Source organism: Nicotiana tomentosiformis, chromosome 6 (assembly GCF_000390325.3).
Source record: "Nicotiana tomentosiformis chromosome 6, ASM39032v3, whole genome shotgun sequence".
Lineage (NCBI taxonomy): Eukaryota > Viridiplantae > Streptophyta > Magnoliopsida > Solanales > Solanaceae > Nicotiana > Nicotiana tomentosiformis.
This window is the reverse complement of record NC_090817.1, coordinates 147,101,715-147,107,268: the sequence shown is the minus strand read 5'-3', so window position 1 is coordinate 147,107,268 and position 5,554 is coordinate 147,101,715. Positions and strand designations below refer to the sequence as shown.

The following is a 5,554-nucleotide window of genomic DNA, read 5'->3' as shown; positions in this document are numbered from 1 at the left end:
CATCAGGCGCCCACCTGGAGAACGAGGGAATTCATTTCAGGTTTTAAGTCAGCATCAGGCGCCCACCTGGAGAATGAGAGAATTTATTTCAAGTTCAAGTTAGAGAGGCATCAGGAGCCCGCTTGAAGAATAGGGTCAACTTCCAGTTTTTTTCAAATTCAAGTCAACAGGATGCCCACCTGAAAAAATGAGGGACCGCGAACCGGAACCTCGACGGAACGGTATCTCACTCGACTTTCTCATCCTCTCCACACACTCCATCACTTATGAACTACACGTGGTCTGATTCCTTTATAGCCAAGGATATGTAGGCAGCTCAGATACCAGGGCTCGGTCACAATCTTTTGTCCGTCTTTGTTTCGTTTTGAATAAGCGTTGGGTCATAAATCAATTACGTTGCTTAATTCTTTACTCAAAAACTCTTCGAGTTTTCAAGCAAAGAGGAGCAGTTGTAAGCACGTAATTTTTGACCTGCGCAAAAGTGGTATTTTAAAAATATTTATTTATTTCCATTTTAATAGGATTTCAGTCAGCTTTTAGTTTTAATTTTAAAACATAAGTTTTAAAAACACAAAAATAGTTTTATAATATTTCTTATATATATATATATATATATATATATATATATATATATATATATATATATATATATATATATATATATATATATATATAAATATATATTAGCTTATTAGTATTTTATAATATTTATAACACTTAAAAAATACCAAAAATATTTTTATTTTAATATATAGATCACTTTAATAGTTTATTCTTATTAATTAGTATATTTTGATAGTATTTTTATTTTTATTTTTATTTTTGTTCAATAAGAAAGAATTAAGTTCGGGCCAATTGGGAGCTCATTTCGAATTTTAGTGGCTTAGCAAGACAAAGGCCCATTCTTCCCAATCTCTTTTAGCCCAAACCTTTTCTCACCCATAAAATCCCTCCTTAATCATAGCCATCGATCTACTTTCATCCAATGGCCAAGGTTCTTTTCCCAAACCATATAAAACCCATATTTTCACAAAACCTAACAGAGGTCTTCGTTATTCTAACGGCTGCCCACTCCCAAAAATCCCATTCCCTTCTGTATCTCTATCTTCCTCAAAAAGAGGAAAAAATTCCAAAAGCTTCTGCCACCACCCTCTCATTCTCTCAACCCAACAACACTCAGCCCCACACACACGTAGATACAGTAGAGGGGAAACGGACGAGTAATGGAGGCCACCATTTTTATCTCCGAAATCTTACATTGAAGCTCTGTGCTCGAAGTCGAGGTCGCCGGCAGGTTTTTCGTTCGGGATTACCAGTGCGATTCCGGTCTTAAGTTCGAGTTTCTGTTTTCGTCGGGGTTTTTCAATCCGGGTTTCCACTCATATACGGCTACTGTAATCGAAAAGCTGTCACTCTTTGAGGTCAATTTCTTTCTCTGATAAGTTTCCTCTCTATTAATCTCCGATGATTATGAATGCCGTGTGATTATTCTGTTGTTTGTCTAGAACTTTCTTAATTTAGTTTATTTATGTTAAAGTTTCTGTTGATGCGTTATTTGGGAGCATACATGAATTAATTAGTTTATGAAAATGTGGCTGCAAATGTTTGGATTTTCATTGATTACGATCTGTTTGGTTAAGCCATGACAATGTTTGGATTTAAAAGCAAAAGAGAGGTTTTGGTTTCTTGAGAGAAATTGTTCGTGGCAGAGAACTCAAAATTAAATGATTCGAGCTTTGGATAATTTCTGTTATTTTTTTTTTTTACCTTTCTTATGTTAATTCGACTCTTAATAAGAGCATTTTTAAGCCGTAGGTTGATTTTTTTAAGAAAAATTGAAGTTGGATTTTGGGTTCGGTTAATAACGAGAAGGAACATGCTAGCATGTTTATTCCATCAACTAATTTGCTTCTTTTCTACAACTTTCATAATCCATGGCCTTACAATAATCTCAAATTAATATATGATAAATAACTCGAACATCGTAGTTTGCTTTAGGCGCGATTAATAAATCATCGTGACTATGGGTATGGTTCCCATGGTATAGTCATGATACGTAATCCCCAATTCGAGTGTGCGTTTCACGTGACTCGACCTCAACTTCAAACAATAATAATAAAAATAAGCATGTCGTAAATCGCGGGTGCATTTCATGTGGCGCGGTTTGCGACGTGTGCCAAAACGACAAGTGTACGACATCGTGACTTATTCCAGAAATAATTTCATAAATAATTAAAAACGGTTAAAAAGTAAAAATGCACAATAGGCTTTAAATATGTAATAAATCAGATAATTAGGCCAAGTATTAATTGTTAAGCGACCGTGCTAAAACCACGGAACTCGGGAGTGTCTCACACCTTCTTCTGGGTTAACAGAATTCCTTACCCGGTCTTCTGTGTTCGCGGACCATAAAATAGAGTCAATTTCCTCGATTTGGGATTTAAAATAAACCGGTGACTTGGGACACCATAACAACTATTCCAAGTGGCGACTCTGATAAATAAATAATCCCATTTAGATTAACGTCACTTTAATTGAAAAAACTCCATTATTCCCCTTCGGGAAAAAAGGAGGTGTGACAGTCATCTCAAAGAATAAGCGGATTTTAACCTGGTGGATTTCTTCTAGTCAAAGAAGAGTCCAGTTGCGAACGTTAAATTAATAAGAATTCATTAAAATCCAAAATTGAATATAAAAGTTAATTGAAAGTCAAAGAAAATACAATGAAGATTATATTATATTGCTTAATCAGATTCACAATGACCAAAATTGAATTTAGTTAGTAACTAATGGTCTTAAAAAATTATTCCTTATAGAAGAGGAAGACAAGGCAAACAATACCCTATAAATACTCGCCGTTTTTTTGCCTGTGTTCTCACTTCCAACACTAGTTCTTCACATTCCCCATTAAATTCTTCCTTTTACAGACCCGATTCTTTCTCCCTTTAAACCCTAGCTGGTTTTTGTTTTTGTTTTTTTCCTTTTCTAAAAACCCTAAACTATAATGTCATTCAAACGATCTCGAGTTAGCCGCTCTGATAGCTTCGACCATCCCAGTTACTCTAGAAATTCATCTACTCAAAATCCAAACAAGTTTTTCAAGCCATCTTTTGTTGTTTCTTCTCCTGTTAAGCCATTTGTTGGTGTTGGTATGAAGCCGTGTCAGCAGAGTCTTGGCGATTTTCTCAAGGAGTGCTACTTTTGCAAAACGAGTATTCAGTCAGATAAAAACATCTTCATGTATAGGTATTCAATTCTCTCTCTCCCTATATATATATATATATATATATATATATATATATATATATATATATATATATATATATACATACACACACTTTCTTTGTGATTTTTCTTATATGTGATTGGATTGATTACTAATCTTGCTTGAATCATCTGCCCGTGTACATCGGCAGATCCAGAATTTAAATATTGAGTGTGTGCGCTTTTCAAATATAAATCTTACATTTTTTTGTACTTCTATCTGCAGTTCTTGTACTGGCATTCTCCTACCTAGTCTATCTATATGTTTTTTTGTGAATTTTTTTAATATCATTCGAGTTGATTAGATTGATCAGGAGTAATTTTTATCAGCGTTTCTAACATGCTTCGGTATTTTCGAACATCTTTTGTACTTCTGCAGCTTGACTAGTATGTACTCCTTTCGAAACAGTGAATTCTGACATAAAATCTTCCAGTTTTTTCCAAATAAAACTTAGAAATTACATAAATAGTGTTATAACTCATATTAGTTAATAATTCAAAGTAATTTTTAAAAAATTACGTTCAAGAAAAATGTATATTTTTCACTCTCCAAACAGTAATAGTGCCACGTAAAGTGGTATTGAGGGAGCATATATTTTATTTTCTCAATCTGTCATGAGTCTACTTCTGATTTAGTTTTTCAATCTAACATTACTGATTTCTGGTAGTCCCATAATGTTGTACTATACGTGTGCTTTGAAATATAAATCTTATTTTATTTGTTCATATTTTTCTCACACACATATAGGATTCGAGCTAAAATATAAATCTTACCTGAATTTTTATGAGCTTTAATTTTGTAATTAATTTTCACGCACTATATTGATAACACAGGTCTCTTGCATTCTGCAAAGAAGAATGCCGTGCAATTCAGATGCATTTTGATGAAGAATTAGTGAAGCAATCGAAGTTATCAAACAAAAAGGTGCAGCATTAATAGATCGAGTATTTTGCAGATGAAGTCTGATAATTGAATCGTCCTAGAAACTATATACCAATCTAGGTGTCTGGCTGTCAATTTTTGGTGATAAGCTTTGCACTTGGGGTCATGTATAATGAATATTTTGTTTTGTTTAGAAAGCAGAAAAGAGGTTTTCAATTCTGAAGGACTATACTAGGTCATGAATTGTGCTATATAGCATTTGAACAATATTGTGGTATATGAGATCATGTTATTTTACAGTTTGTCAAGTTATAGTCATTGAAAATGTTATCTTGTTATGTCTCTTTTTGGATTGCCTATGTCTATGCATAAATATCGAAAACAAAAAGGTAGATTTTGCACCTAGTGCTTTAAGTATATTACTACCCTTATGGAAGTTATTTTATTCATACTCAGATTTTACATCCAACTAGTAAATATATGAAATACGTATTTGGTACACTTTTTACCACTTAATCATTATTAACTAATACGTACTCTCACATTAATTTATTACTTAACCATGATAAATTAATATCGTGGTGTTAACATATAGTAATATGTTATCACCGAAGGGTGCGGTGAAGAACCGGACATTGGAATTTGAAGGGGGGAAAAGGACAGAATCTATTTAGATTCAGATATATAAGTCTAGATTCATTGAACGTACTAGTGCATAAGATATTGTAATATGTTCTATCTTTAATTGTAGTATAGTTACTTAACTTGTTAGGTGTAAAAGATAATTATCTAAATTAGGGAGCGCTCAAACTTACGTTATTTAGCTAGTGTTTTGTATTTCTGCGTTATAAATACCCATTTTAGAATAGTTACTTACCTTGATATAGTAGTACAATTACTTACCATATTATACATTCACAAACCTCCTATATAAATATTTAAGTTAATTTTCCAAAATATTCCTTTCCTTGGTAGTGTATCCTATGAACAACGAATGCAATGAGCTACATGTACGTACTTAAGCAATTTAATGTGATGCGCAGTTGCATGCCACTGTTACGTTGCCTGTGCAATACTACATCAACTCTTCTTTGATCTATAGGCTCGGCACAACCTATGTTATTTTTATAACCATTGTATTGCTCATAGCACAACCTATGTTATTATTATTGAGTATCAAAAGTATATGATTCACAGAATAAAATCAAGGAGGAAGAGGAGGAAGTCAGCCTTATGGAAAAGAACACTGGAGTTTCGAAACTTAAGTTGCCTAAGAGAAAAGAAATTTGTTCTAGGTTGTCCACCAACTCTCTGGATATGCTCGCTGAACATTCGAATCCGTGATCTTCGTTATAAATACGCGGTAGTAATGATACCAACTGAGAAAAATGTTGCAACATCAACTCA

The 5,554-nt window shown here is 33.3% G+C and overlaps 1 long non-coding RNA gene across 2 annotated transcripts; it reads left to right on the top strand.

Annotated features, from left to right (window-relative positions):
* The first annotated feature begins 734 nt into the window (after positions 1-734).
* On the top strand, positions 735-4,455 carry LOC138893440 (uncharacterized). 2 transcript variants are annotated; one of them, XR_011408985.1, is made up of 2 exons: positions 735-1,421; positions 4,099-4,455. It is a non-coding gene; the product is annotated as an uncharacterized lncRNA (long non-coding RNA). The 2 variants fall into 2 exon arrangements; XR_011408986.1 differs by lacking the exon at positions 735-1,421 and adding an exon at positions 1,428-3,246.
* The last annotated feature ends 1,099 nt before the right edge of the window (positions 4,456-5,554 follow it).